Source organism: Procambarus clarkii, chromosome 12 (genome assembly GCF_040958095.1).
Source record: "Procambarus clarkii isolate CNS0578487 chromosome 12, FALCON_Pclarkii_2.0, whole genome shotgun sequence".
NCBI classification, from domain to species: domain Eukaryota; kingdom Metazoa; phylum Arthropoda; class Malacostraca; order Decapoda; family Cambaridae; genus Procambarus; species Procambarus clarkii.
The window spans coordinates 5,868,655-5,884,762 of record NC_091161.1 but is presented as its reverse complement, the minus strand read 5'-3'; the positions used below and the strand labels follow the sequence as shown (position 1 = coordinate 5,884,762).

At 37.6% G+C, this 16,108-nt stretch overlaps 1 non-coding gene across 1 annotated transcript in view; it reads right to left on the bottom strand.

Moving 5' to 3' along the window:
* The window catches only part of LOC123772841 (uncharacterized), a 32,371-nt gene extending 29,599 nt beyond the window's left edge, over nucleotides 1–2,772 (bottom strand). Inside the window, exon 1 of the transcript XR_011228169.1 lies at nucleotides 437–2,772. This is a non-coding gene — a transcript (uncharacterized protein). The remainder of the gene's footprint in view (nucleotides 1–436) is intronic.
* Nucleotides 2,773–16,108: the final 13,336 nt, after the last annotated feature.

Sequence of the window (16,108 nt, the reverse complement as noted above, 5' to 3'; positions counted from 1 at the left end):
TATTACTAATAACCTGAACTATTTCTCAGTTTGACTATCTCATTTATTTTAGTTTAGTTGAATTTAAATATAAAACCCCTCAAATGTGTGAGAGAATTTATTTTTGTGGAATTTGAAAATACAGTCCACAATGCTTTAATAAAATAATAAAATAATTGAACTTTAGTTAACCAGCATCTTGAATTAATTTAAATAAATACAATTAATAAATCTTTCCCACAAGTAAATTCCCACAAACGGCCATAACAGAGGTTCCCAACTCTTTCACCCCCAAAGACCACTTGTATTTATGTTAATATTTCCTACAGACCCCTGGTTCTTTAAAGTCCTGTCTACTCAACAAACCAATTTCACTAACAACAAACACGTTTTCAATTGAAAGGCCTATGTAACCGAGTATGCAATTAAATATATGGTAGTGTTAAAAAAAACTTACTTGATGAATGAGATGGTTGATGCTGCTTTGTTGACACTATGTTCCAAATTTGAGATTCAATGCCAGACAGTTTTAGGCATAGATAAAGGTCCACATTCATCCTGTTTCTGAATTTTTTTTAATATAAAACAGCTGGGAGAAAGCCTGTTCACATAAGTATGCAGTGAGGAATAGCATTAAATATCTCAGTGCTTTGGATGCCAGTTCTAGGTACAATACTCATTATCACATGCAACCAAAAGTTTGATAAGTTGTACTGAATGAAATGTAACTTCAGTGAGTTATCACATCAAAGTTCAACAAGACTGTTTTCTTCATATGCAGTTAATTTTTTTTACATTTTGCATATCTACATAAATCTGATCCCTATTCCATTTGTTATTGGTATCGGGAGGATGACATTTTTAAATTAGCTTGGGTTTACTACTTTTGCAAAACTACATTATTAGTAGCAAAACTACTCTAATACTGTACGACTTTTGCAAACCCCTGGGAGTCTGCCAAGAACAGGTTGGAAACCACTGGACTATAATATTTTAAATCTATTTCTTAAAACAATTTAAATTAAAAGTTTAATTGAAACAAAATATGAAAAGACCATCATTTTTTCCATTGTTTTATCTTGCTTAGTTGATGAGGTAAATCTAAATTTGACTAAAGAGCAAAAGATAAAAAGCAACTTAAATACTAATCCTGCAGAGCTTTGCCTTCCACAGCCAAGCATTTTTTTCACACAACAATATACAAACAAAAATAATTTTGTGCAACTTCCAAATAACATGGTGTTATTACAGTATTTTTTAAATGAACCACAAAATTTCCATATCTCTTTGTAGGGGCATCTAACACAGTAATAGCAATGTACTTTAAATGTGAAGCCGAGTTTCCATATGGAATATGGGATTAGTGAGAAGTTATGTATGGAGATAATACTGTACAGCTTATGGTACTCAAGATTTATTCAACATCCACATCATCTGGTGCCTTTTGAGGTTCGTCCCCGGGGTGCACTAATATATGACGTATTATATTTTTACGGTGCTTAAATTGTTTCCCACACACGGCACACTCATGCAATCTTTGACCAGTATGAACCAACATATGCCTCTTTATATGTTGAAGTTGACTGAATTTTTTCCCACATTCTGGACATTCATGCAGTTTATCACCTGAATGCACTAGCATGTGAGTCTTCATATTATCAAGACGACTGAAGCTTTTTCCACACTCTGAACATTTATGTGGTTTATCACCTTTATGCACCAACATGTGAGCCTTCATGGTTCCAAGACGGCCAAAGCTTTTCCCACACTCTGGACAAATGTGAGTTTTATCACCAGTATGCACCAGCATGTGAGTCTTCATATTTCCCAGATGACTGAATCTTTTACCACATTCTGGACACTCTTGAGGTTTATCACCCGTATGCACTAACATGTGAGCCTTCATATTATCAAGACGACTGAAGTTTTTCCCACACTCTGGACACTTGTGCGCCTTATCACCTGTATGCACTGTCATATGCGTCTTCATACTTCCATGATGACCGAATTTTTTGCCACACTCTGGACACTCATACAATTTATCACCTGTATGAACCGTCATATGCCTCTTCATATTTCCAAATTGACTGAATTTTTTCCCACACACTACACACTTGTGAGACTTTTCACCTGTATGCACCGTCATATGAGTCTTCAAACTCCCTTGATGACTCAATATTTTGCCACACTCTGGACACTGTTGAGGTTTTACCTTCTTTATGGTTTGTACATTTTCTGAAACTGGTACCACCACCACCTCCTCCTGATGACCGGCGTCTTCTTCTGACATGGGGGCGTCTCCTGAAAGCACAACACTCCTACTGCGTTGGGTAATTAACTTTTCTTGTTGTTGTTGATTTGAGGGGCGACGCCGATCGAGAGATCAGATACGCCCCGGCTGCCCGATACCGGAAAATAGCAAGGAATAGGATCCCTATAGTCTCTTCAGGCCCCCCAGACCCTACAGTCTCTTCAGACCACACACCCTACTGTCTCTTCGAGCCACGGACACACTGAATGAACCGGAAGGTATGGCGAAGGATGTCAAAACGAACGACTTTGTCTCTCGCACCTGCCCAGTCAAGGAGAAAAGGAATCGTGTGGCGGGAATATTCAGCCTACGAACAGCACTCTCTAGTTTGACGGGAGCGCTATGAAATCGTGGGCAGTGGAGAAGAAGGTGTTCCAACGTATCAGTCTTGGTGTTGCCTGTTGTGGTTGATTTAGGGGCATCGACGACCGTTGGCGTTGCCTGGTGTGCGTGATGGAACGGTGATTGTTGTTGCGGAAGGATCGGTTGCTTGTTTTTCTATAAATTCTTACGTTTTCTTTTATAGTATGTTAGGGTAAACTATATAATAATAAATAATAAATATAAAATTAAAATAAATAAATAAATAAATGTTTATTCAGGTAAAGTACATGCATACAAGAGGTTTTACAAAAATTCATAGATTTATAGATAGAGCTAGTACATACAATGCCTAAAGCCACTATTACGCGGAGCGTTTCGGGCAGGAAAAACATTAAAGACTAAAACTTAATACTAATTGAGATTAAAGTATAAAATGTGTTGAGAACAAATAAAAATAAAAAAAAGAGGGAACATGGCAGAAAAAGCAGCACAAATACAATTAGGTCGACAAACAGCGTTGTTTAAAAAAAAACAGACATGGGTTGACAATATAGGGGTAAGGTAATTGAAATTGAAATTGAAATAAGTTTATTGAGGTAAAATACACACAAAGGGATGAGGTAGCTCAAGCTATTCTCACCCCATTCAGCACAACGTGTTAATACATACATAAACACACATCACAAATAAACATATTACCAAACATTCTGAGAGATAAACACATATAAAGTTCCTCCTTCACAAGTAGCATGTTATCAGACGTACACACAAATACTTTTATGACCTAGGTATACTGTATAGACAATTTGCAAGAGACATGCAGATAATTCAACAAAATATTACAATCTTGGTGCAAAATTCTTATATCTCTCAAGAATATCATCAACCTTTCCGTTGTGACACATCCAGGCTATTCCCAGCAAACACAGAACGTTTGTGGACGTTTTTAAATGGTTCCACAAAGGTAATACTGTAACTTTTGACATAAATACGTATATCTGATGTTCTTAAAACCAAAGGATATAACTAAAAACATATATTCTTGAGACACAGTTTTTTAAGATTTATGTAAAAATTTAAAAATAATAGTGAATGCTATGGTATTATAATGTTTTCATGCTTTATATTTAAGAATAAATAATTTTCAGTCAACATTTAGTTTTTTTTGTTTACTTTCTGTAAAGCTATCCAATTTACGTTCTTATAACATAAATATAACATTTATATGACGTCAGTATAACGTTATTTACACGACATCATTACGTTATTATGATGTTATATTAACGTATAATTCATGTGTGAAAACCAGAATATATATTGAACTTTATGTTTTAAACCTTGTAAAGTTATCATAAAACTTGGAATAAGACGGTAAGCATGCTTTACTTATGAAAATATACAAACAAATCAACAAAAACATTTTAACATAAAAAACATAAACATAACATAAAGTAATTGCATGCATGGGAGTTAACTGGAACTCTGTAATATTGCATACATGAACCTTAAGGTACAAACCCAGTGTATTTACTCATGCAGTTCTTTCCTAAATCTAAATTTTTCCAATTTTTACACTTTGTTTCGAGTTCTGTCTTGTGTTGCTACTTTTAATACCCCATTAATGTCCCCTTTGTTATGTCCATTCATCCCATTGTGCACCTCTACCATATGTCACTCCTAATTCTTTGCTTTTCTAGAGAATGTAATATAAGCTTTGACAATCTTTCTTCATATGACAGGTTAACAGGTAGAACAAAGATTACCATTTATATATGGATAACTATTATAAGTCGGTTTGAATGAGTGAATTGCTGCTTGAAGATAGGTATATACACCTGTGGTACTATCAGATTGCATCGTGGTGAGCCTAAAACCCTTCAGATCCAAGCAAAGGGTAAAATGCCAGCAGATACAATTGCGAACACATTGATACCAAAATGAAAGACATATGACGAGAATTGAGGTAACCAAAGTGAAAAGAGTGTTCACATTACATTGCACTAGAGTGCTCCCGGGTTACTTTCTCTCACTTTCTCTGTTTTGTGCGGATGGTACACCTTGCTTTTGGAGTTTATATGCATTTAAACCTGTAGATAATTCTATTGCTAACACATTGATACCAAAATGAAAGACCTAGGATGAAAATTGGGGTGACCAAAATGAAAAGAGTGTATACATTTTATCGCTCTTGTGCGCTCCCTGGTAACACACTCTCGCTTACTCTGTTTGTTGCGGATGGTAAGCCGGGCTTTTGGAGTTTATATGCCTTTAGTCCTGTAGAGAATTCTATTGCGAACACATTGATGCCAAATTGAAAAAACTAGGATGAGAATTGAGGTAACAAAGTTGAAAAGGGTATACACTTTTCAGTATTATCACACTCTCTAATGTAATGAGAGTTGCCTGAGGGTGGCTCAGCTTTCTTTTTCTGGTACCCTTGGCCTACATTCATCTTGTCGGCGGGTGGAGCGCGCTGCTGTCTTTGACATTATATGCACATAGTTCTGTTGGGAATTCTATTGCGAACGCATTGATACCAAAATGAAAGACATAGGACGAGAATTAAGGTGACAAAGTTGAAAAGAGTATACACTTTTCAGTATTTCCGCACACTACCAGGGAATGTCCAAACAAAAATGGAGAGAGTGGAGGGGTAACTTGCCCAAAACGCGAAAGTGTTTGGGGAGATTAACTTTCGTTCAATACTATTATGCAAAAGGAGCCACACATCTATAGTTCATCCAATAAAATCAGCAGACTTCTAGATGTTACTACTGCTCGGCTTAGACTCGGTTACAAGTATTTCTGGGAATTCTCATTATCTGCCGATGTAGACCTGACCAAATGTTAACTGTCAACAAAATTATTTGCACACCCCTTCGTCACTATGTGATAGTGAATTCAGAGACAATTCTATAACCAATGTACCAACGATGTGTCAATATTTCATTCAAAATGATCTGGTACCAGAAATTTTAGCCAAATATCCCCAGTTTGCTAACTGTAAGTAGTAACTAAGTGATTGTAACCTATCCACCGCTGCCCACTGGATGGGGAGCGGTGTGCAGGACAAACATATCAATTGTGACACTAGCTCTCCACATATGTCAGTTGCTTAATTTAGAAACTGTACTTGTGATCGATCTCGAACCTATTGTTGATGTGACGACTTATACTGAATTTTGTAACTAGCTCATCAAGATTGTAACTTGCTTAGCTAAATGAATTGTTGGGTTCAGTCCCTGAGCCCATTATGTGCCTCTGCAACCCTTTCCACTACCGCCCACAAGATGGGTATGGGGTGCATAATAAATGAACTAAACTAACTTTAAGGCATCCTGAAAGAAAGCTTGGAGGGCTTGAAAAATTGCAGAACGAAGCCTTGAGGATAATCCTTGGGTGCCCTCGTACCACAAAGATACTTAATATGAGAAAGGAACTTAATATTCCGAGCGTTGTTTATCGTGTTACTGAAAATAACTGTCAAATTGGTATAAAAATGCTTAGGCTAGCTCATCCTAACCGTTGCACAGAAGCCCTCCAGAATTTCTTTATTGAATGTAAACATTGTTTCAAATAGATAAATAAAATTGGAACTGAACTCAGAAAGTATCAGATTTATAATTTGTACCAAGAGAGACAACAATAGCACTTTCCTGCACTGTAGGAAATTACACCCTTTTCAATTTTAATCCCTCCCTTTCCATCAAAGGAGCAAATTAGAGATCAGTCCCAGCTTTGTCTTGAGGCAAAGCTCAACGTCTTAAGCCATATTGATGCTCTGTCCACAGAGCATTCTCTCTCTCAAATCATATACACTGAAGGTTTCCTACAGCGCCCAACGGGTGCAGCTGGAAGTGCAGTTGTCCTGGCAATAGGATATGACTTATATTTTGAGTGGGGAGTCCGTATAAACAACTGGGCCTCTACCCTTCAGACTGAACTATTTGCCTTGCTCCTTGCACTGAAATGTGTACAAGTATCCAAACTTGATACATTAGTTGTAAGTGACTCTTTATCATCCTTAATTGCTCTCAACTCTTTAAGACATAACTGTAACATGCTTGTGTCTGAAGCTAGACACAAATACAATAACAACTTGAGGAACCTTATCATAAACAATAATCTCAACAAAAATCACATAGTTCTCAGAGGTGATTTCAATATTGACCTAGGGCTACAAAATAACCCTCAAGTAGACTGTTTCCTCAACAGCATGAATTCCTGTATGCTCATCCCCGCAATCACCAGGCCCACCCGAGTCACTCAAACATCTGCGACTACCCTGGATCACTGATGGACCAACATAACAGCTCCTCTTACATCAAGTATAATCACTGACAGAACAACTGACCACTATCCTACCTTCCTTGTAGCGAACATGGCCATAACACCACCAGGTAACAAGAAAATTACCTTTAGGTTACAATGTGAAGCGGCAATAGGCAATCTCACAAATGCCCTCCACAATGTAAACTGGGAATCTAAATTTATCAATACACAGGATAATAATTCGTTAACTAGCCTCTTTCCAAAATTTAAAGCCTTTACAATACTTATTGTCCTCTCCTCACCAAGCAAGTAACTGGCAAAAAGGTTAAATAATCCCTGGCTCACTAATGGCATACTTAAAGCAATCGACAAGAAATATGAATATGAAAAAAAACTTAGGATTGGCCTAGTTGGAAAAGAAGTAGTTAAGAGGTATGCATCAGTGCTTACCAGTATAATAAGAGCAAAGCGTTCCTATTACGAGAATAGATTCAAAGAAGCAAAAGGCAACATAAAAAGCACATGGAGAGCCATCTCTACCATCCTAGGAGCTAAACAACATTTACATAATAAGATAAAAATCTCCAAGGATGGTTATACACCTGCAACAGATCTTGAAACAGCAACTGAATTTAATAGCTTCTTTTCATCGTTTGGTGCTCACCTTGCCCGAAAAATCCCAGAGACTCAGACATATGTTACCACATATCTTTCACGCAGCTATCCAAACTCTCTTCTCCTCTCTCCGGTCAGCCCTACAGATGTTGTGTCCATCATTCACTCGCTAAAAACCAAAGCTGGGAACATTAGTGAAATACCATCGATGGTACACAGGCGTGCCTCCCATGCCCTTGCACCATCCATAGCACTGCTGTTCAACAAATCCCTAGAGTGTCATACCTTCCCTGATATCCTTAAAAAAGCAAGAGTAACGCCAGTTCATAAAGGAGGTAACACGGCAGACATAAATAATTACAGACCCATATCGAATCTACCTATATTATCAAAATTATTTTTTTTTTTTTACAAACAGCTCTACTCCAATCTTGTAAAATTCAATATACTAAGTCCCTGTCAGTTTGGCTTCCGCTCCCAAAAGAGTACCAATGATGCTATTGTTAGTCTGCTTGACTTAATCTTCTCAGCCCTTGACAAAAGTGAGTTTCCAATTGAACTCTTCATCGGCCTGAGAAAGGCCTTTGATACTGTTAACCATAACTACCTCTTACTTAAATTCCACCATTATGGAATCCGTGGCCTTGCCCTAAACTATATCCGATCCTATCTTAGTAACAGACACCAATATGAAGCCATCAATGATATAACCTCTCCCACTCTACCACTTAATTACCGTAAAGGTGCCACAGAGCAGCATCCTAGGACCCTCCTGTTTCTTATATACATCAATGATCTCCCTAATGTCTCTAACATACTTAAACCTATATTGTTGGCTGATGATACTACTCATCTACTCTGACCCCAACCCACTCCTGTTAAATAATGTTGTAAACAATTAATTAAAAAAAGTCTACTTGTGGTTGTCAACCAACAAGCCTCACACAAAACATAGAAAAGACCTACTATATCTTATTTGGAAACAAATCAACAAATGCAATTCAGCTTCAGATAGATAATGTAAACATTAGCAATAAAAATGATGGAAAGTTTCTTAGCCTATACTTAGACAAGAGACTCAACTTCCGCACCCATATACAACACATAACTAAAAAGGTTTCTAAAACAGTTGGTATACTGTTTAAGATCAGATATTATGTACCCTACTCTGCTCTCCTCTCACTCTATTATGCACTTATCTATCCCTATCATTCTTATGGCGTTTGTGCTTGGGGTTCAACCTCTGCAAACTACCTCAAGCCCATCATCATCCAGTAAAAATCTGCTATCAGGACAATAACTAACTCTACCTTCAGACAACACACAGCTCCCTTGTTCAAATCCTTAAACATGCTAAACAAATTCACTCCATACATTCTCCTGTGTAAATTACGTTTATAAAGCCCTTTTTCTAACTGCAAACCCTGTTCTGAAACTCTTCCTGGACAGATGTAATAGAACACATGGCCACGTCCCCACCAGACATAAATATCTCTTTGATATCCCCAGAGTCAAACTTAATCTATGTAAACACTATGTAAATAAAGGGACCTAGTTTATGGAACTCACTCCCTTATAATGATTTGAAAAGCTGTCCAACTTCTGCCATATTCAAAAATAAAACCAAAAAGTACCTGTAGTACTTTTTAAGTACGAGGGAGTAATGCGCAAAGCGTCCCTCACCTGTGACGTCACAGCGTCAACTGACGCCATATCAACACATCGGCCATTTTGTCGTCAGTTCAGTCATGGCGAGGACTAACCCTTCATGCAAACTGCACCTACTATCAAGAAGAAGAAGATTTTGTGTTCCACCGATAGTATTATCGTAAGTAAGCACTTATATTTTATATTTTATTAAATTAATTGATTCTATTTTTCTGTAATAAAGGTCCAAAGGGTTGTTAAGGAACAAGGGTGTAGCGATACCGACGCTCAGTGCGCTCAACTCACACCAAAGTATCCCCTGTGTAGCTTCTGTAATTAGTGTTAATTAGTTATGCTATAAGATAATGAAGCGAGTATAAGATTAACTCGCTACAAGGGTACTGTGTTGGGAGGTGAGGGCTGTTACTGGTGTCTGTGGGGATGTGAGGACTTGTACCAACCACTATCACCACCAGTACCTTGTCTTGCACCCTGCTTAGTTTTCCTATTGAGATATGAAGTATTATTGCATTCATATAATTATTCATTCATTGTCATTACTATTTTTATGGGCTATGTTCTGTTACCCTAATGCTTTTTACCCCTGGGCATGTCCATTTACTCTCCAGCCCTTCACAAGCCACTGCTGCACCCCCTCCATGCCCATACTTACTGTGCTTATTCTTACAGGACTGCACTGCATTATGTGGTGCTCACTGCCTGGACACCTTGATACATGCATTATAGGGTTCTGGTAGTTGTTCTACTCACCAAGCCCTTCCAAGGCCAGGCTTGACATGTGAGAGCTTGATCCAACAGGCTGTTGCTTGGACAGGCCCCTCAGGCCCACATATCCACCACAGCCTTGTTTGTCCGGCACTTCAAAATCAAATGTTTATTTACGTAAGGTACATACATATTTTTAGGTAAGGTACTCTTTATTTGGGTAAATTTATCTTCGTAGTATTTAGCTTTGGCTCGTCTAATTATCTTGGATAGCAATAACGAGTAATTCTTTGAGAATTCTTTGGAGACAATTCCTAACCTATACTTCTCCCAACCTATACTTCTTCTCAAGGTCATCTTCACTTCTTGAAGATGTTCAGGTTTTCTCTTGAAGATGTCGACGGTTGTTCCAGCAATACTGTATTTCTTTTATTGCTGAAAACCTGTTTTCAGCCATAAAAAAATAATCCTGAATCCAGAAAAAAATCCCTTTTGTATCGTCTGGAAATTTTCAAATATTGCTGATCAAACCTGAGTCTAAATTATTTGTATATATTATGAATTACAGAGGTCCCAGGACAGGGTTTTTAGGCACTCCACTTACATTTTCCCACTCTGACTTAACCCCATTTATACAAACTCAGTCTTATCTTTTAGCTAATAATTTATTGTACACACCATACTCAGCCTGTGTAGGGTAGTTTATTGTGCATGTGTAGTATATATATTTGTGTAGTATATTTGGTATATTTAATGCCTCTAACCTCTCCTCATAGTTCTTGTCCTTCAGTTCTGGGAGCCACTTAGTAGCATGTCTTTGCACCTTTTCCAGTTTGTTTATGTGCTTCTTAAGATATGGGCACCATACAACCGCTGCATATTCCAACTTTGGTCTAACAAAAGTCGTGAACAATTTCTTGAGTATTTCGCCATCCATGCATTTAAAAGCTCTGAATATTATCCTTTACCTGCAATTGGTTGTTGCTGTATTTATAGAATATGATTTGTTCTACTTTACATTTGTTTGTTCCTTTTTTTCAAAATTTCTTTCTGCCTCTCTCCTCACTGCCGTGTAGTTGTTTCTCTTTGTATTACTGGTATGTTTGGGGGTTTGGCCTCTTCGTATATTGATTCCATTTTTGTGTCTTTTGGTCTCTGTCCGTCTTGAAATTTCAGTTGAACAAATCCTGTTTCCTAGTTCTGCATCTTTGTTTTGGTATAAATGTTTTTGTTCCTTTATCATATATTTCACAAAATTGACATACTGTGCATTAATTCATCTCAATTACTTCCTTTCCTAACAGCAAGCCTTTCCAGTAAAATTCTTTGAATTCTTTTCTGACTTCCAGCCTAATGTTTGTTTTATCCTAGTGTGTATGATGCCTAGCGTGTGTCTGGTGCCTGTTGTGTTAAGGCGAAGAGTTAGGGGTGACATGATAGAGGATTACAAGTGGATGAATGGACATAACCGGGGGGATATTAATAGGGTATTAAAAGTATCAACACAGGACAGAACACGAAACAATGGATATAAATTGGATAAGTTTAGATTTAGGAAAGACTTGGGTAAATACTGGTTCAGTAACAGGGTTGTTGATTTGTGGAACCAATTGCCGCGTAACATTGTGGAGGTGGGGTCCCTCGATTGTTTCAAGCACGGGTTGGACAAGTATATGAGTGGGATTGGGTGGTTATACAATAGGAGCTGCCTCGTATGGGCCAATAGGCCTTCTGCAGTTACCTTTGTTCTTATGTTCTTATGTTCTTATGTAGATGCAAGTGATCTATCTCCTTTCTTAAAAACTGGTATCACATAAGCAACTTTCCAAAACTCTGGCACTCTGCCTGACTCTATTGATTTATTAAATATGGTTTACAGTGGCTCGGAAAGCTCCTCTTTGCATTCTTTAAGCACCCTGGCAAACACTTCATCTGGCCCTGGGGATTTGTTTGCTTTTAGTTTTACTATTTGTTTAAGAACATCCTCCCTGGTAACTGCTAAACTCGTCAACCTTTCCTCGTCCCCACCCACATAGACTTGTTCGGCTGAAGGCATATTGTTAAGTTCCTCTTTAGTAAATACAGATACAAAATATTTATTAAAAATACTACTCATCTCTTCATCACTATCTGTTATTTGACCTGTCTCAGTTTTTAATGGACCTATCCTTTCCCTAGTCTTAGTACGATATAACTGAAAAAAACCTTTAGGATTTGTCTTTGCTTGCCCTGCTATGCGAACTTCATAGTTTCTTTTTGCTTTCCTTATCTCTTTTTTAACATTTCTAACCAGTTGTACGAATTCCTGTTCTAAAGTGACCTCCCCATTTTTAATCCTTTTCTACCAAGCTCTCTTTTTACCTATAAGGTTCTTCAAATTCTTTGTTATCCACTTTGGGTCATTAGTATTCGATCTATTCAATTTGTATGGTATACTACGTTCCTGTGCTTTGCTTAGAATATTCTTAAATAAGTTATATATTGAATCCACATCGAAATCCCCATTTAAGTCACCTATCGCTGGGTTCATGTCTCGCTCCAAGACCGGCCCACACCCCATACCCAAGACTTTCCAATCAGTTTGACCCAAAAATTTCTTAGGCTATTAAAATCAGCTTTTCGAAAATCTGGCACTTTAACAGAATTTTCTCCTACAGGTCTATTCCATTCTATGCTAAATCTGATTTCTTTGTGATCACTGTTCCCTAGCTCACTCCCTATTTCGATGTCATTAATTTGTGTTTCCCTGTTAGTTAACACTAAATCTAAAATATTATTTTCCCGCGTTGGTTCCTTAATGTGTTGCGTAAGAAAGCAATCGTCAATTGCAAATTTCCTGCAGCGAGGAAATCAGCGAGGAGCGGCGGAGCGCAGGTCCCTCAAACTGCTCGAAAGGAAAAGGGAGAATCGAAGCGAATTTTGGTTGTGGGAGATTCCCAGGTGAGGTATTTAGACAGAACGTTTTGTGCCAGAGATAGGGGGAACAGATTAAGGGTTTGCTATCCGGGAGCTGGAATTGGTGATATTGTTGGAAACATGAATGATATTATGAAGGGAAATGGGAACAAACCCATTATTTGTATTAGTGCAGGGGGTAATGATGTTGGACGAGTTAGGAGTGAGGAACTAATACAGAGATTCAGGACAGCCATTGAATTAGTTAGGAGCAAGGGAGGAATCCCGATCATATGTGGCATTCTTCCAAGAAAGGGAGTGGGAAATGAATGGATGTCGAGGGCACTTGGTGTCAATTGCCGGCTAGAAAGATATTGTAAATCAAATGCAATATCTTTCATAGACAACTGGGAACACTTCTGTGGAAGAAATGAAATGTATGCTCGTGATGGGGTGCATCTATCGAGGGCTGGGGTTGTTGCTGTTGCGAACTTGTTGGAACCAGTGGTTATAGGTGTTTGTTTGGGTTTAAACTGTTAGTAGATAGTGGTATGGGAATTGATTTGGAGGAAGGAGGTAATAAAAGTATGTGTTTGTGGGAGAAAGGAATTGGCAAAATGATCAGGGAAAGAGAAGGGCCTCAAAATAACAATTCACTTAGGGTATGTTACACTAACAGTAGAAGTCTAAGAAATAAAATTAACGAATTAAATGCTCTTGTCTGCACAGAAAAAATAGATATTATTGCACTTACCGAAACGTGGATGAATGTAGAAAATAGAGAACTATTAGCTGAATATCAAATAAATGGATTTAAACTATTTCACACAGATAGATATATTAGACGAGGAGGTGGAGTAGCAATATATGTTAGGGACAATTTGAAATGTAATCTAAAAGAAGGATTCAAAACTGAGCCACACACAGAAACTATTTGGATAGAATTAAACGAAAAAGCTAATAATATTATAATAGGAGTTATATATAGGCCACCAAATTTAGACAGAATGGAAGCAAAGCATCTATGGGATGAAATATCTAGAGCATCTAGATCTAACAGTATTTATGTCATGGGTGACTTTAATTTTACTGGAATAAACTGGTTGAACAAAACAGGGAATAGTGAAGCAGAAGATTTTCTAGAATTAATTGACGATTGCTTTCTTACGCAACACATTAAGGAACCAACGCGGGAAAATAATATTTTAGATTTAGTGTTAACTAACAGGGAAACACAAATTACTGACATCGAAATAGGGAGTGAGCTGGGGAACAGTGATCACAAAGAAATCAGATTTAGCATAGAATGGAATAGACCTGTAGGAGTAAATTCTGTTAAAGTGCCAGATTTTCGAAAAACTGATTTTAATAGCCTAAGAATTTTTTTGGGTCAAATTGATTGAAAAGTCTTGGGTATGGGGTGTGGGCCGGTCTTGGAGCGAGACATGAACCCAGCGATAGGTGACTTAAATGGGGATTTCGATGTGGATTCAATTTATAACTTATTTAAGAATATTCTAAACAAAGCACAGGAACGTAGTATATCATACAAATTGAATAGATCGAATACTTATGACCCAAAGTGGATAACAAAGAATTTGAAGAACCATATAGGTAAAAAGAGAGCTTGGTACAAATGGATTAAAAATGGGGAGGTCACTTTAGAACAGGAATTCGTACAACTGGTTAGAAATGTTAAAAAAGAGATAAGGAAAGCAAAAAGAAACTATGAAGTTCGCATAGCAGGGCAAGCAAAGACAAATCCTAAAGGGTTTTTTCAGTTATATCGTACTAAGACTAGGGAAAGGATAGGTCCATTAAAAACTGAGACAGGTCAAATAACAGATAGTGATGAAGAGATGAGTAGTATTTTTAATAAATATTTTGTATCTGTATTTACTAAAGAGGAACTTAACAATATGCCTTCAGCCGAACAAGTCTATGTGGGTGGGGACGAGGAAAGGTTGACGAGTTTAGCAGTTACCAGGGAGGATGTTCTTAAACAAATAGTAAAACTAAAAGCAAACAAATCCCCAGGGCCGGATGTAGTGTTTGCCAGGGTGCTTAAAGAATGCAAAGAGGAGCTTTCCGAGCCACTGTCTACCATATTTAATAAATCAATAGAGTCAGGCAGAGTGCCAGAGTCATGGAAGGTAGCTAATGTGGTACCAATTTTTAAGAAAGGAGATAGATCACTTGCGTCAAACTATCGGCCAATTAGCCTAACGTCTATTGTGGGAAAGTTACTTGAATCAATAATTGCAAATACAATTCGTCTCCATCTTGAAAAACATAAATTAATAAATGAGTTGCAACATGGTTTTACAAATGGCCGTTAATAAACATTTACTTGATCATAAGGCAACGATACCCTCCGACAATATTCCGGCACAACAGCAAGACTTACATAGTAAGTTGGTCCGGGAAAGAGTTTTCTTTTCTGTTTAAGGCGCCGTGACCCTGGAAGCAACTCACTCATTGTACTCGGCACGTCCTTGTACCAAAAAAACAAAAACATTTCTGGCTCGTTCATGTTTAACAAATTTGTTATCTTTTTATTCCAGCATAGTTGAGGCAGTTGATAGTGGTAGGGGTTGTGATGTTGTGTACCTTGACTTTAGCAAAGCTTTTGATACAGTGCCATATGAAAGACTGATTAAAAAGATAGAGGCTCATGGTATTGGGGGTGCTATATTAAGCTGGATTAGGGCATGGCTATACCAAAGGAAACAGAGAGTTAGTATAAATGGGGTCAAGTTAGAGTGGGAAAATGTTGTAAGTGGAGTGCCTCAAGGCTCTGTCCTGGGACCTCTGTTGTTTATAATATATATAAATGATTTAGATTCAGGTTTGAGGAGCAACATTTGCAAATTTGCCGATGATACGAAAATCAGTAGGGAAATTAATTCGGAGAAGGACTCACTATCACTTCAAGTTGATCTAGATAGGGTTTTGAAATGGTCAAAGGATTGGCAGATGCAGTTTAATGCTGATAAATGTAAAGTTCTGAGGTTAGGTAATGATGATAGAGTTACAAGATACGAGCTAGATGGTGAGATTGCGAAGTAGGATTGCGAAAGGGATCTGAGAGTTATGATTAGTAAGAATTTAAAACAAAAGGATCAATGCATAAATGTTCGTAATAAGGCAAATCTCAAGTTCTTAAGGTATTTGTTCTTAAGGTATTTGGATAGAACGTTTTGTGCTAGAGATAGGGGGAACAGGTTAAGGGTTTGCTATCCCGGAGCTGGCATTGGTGATATTATAAGCAACATGAATGATATTATGGCTGGTAATGGGAACAATCCCATTATTTGCATTAGCGTGGGAGGAAATGAT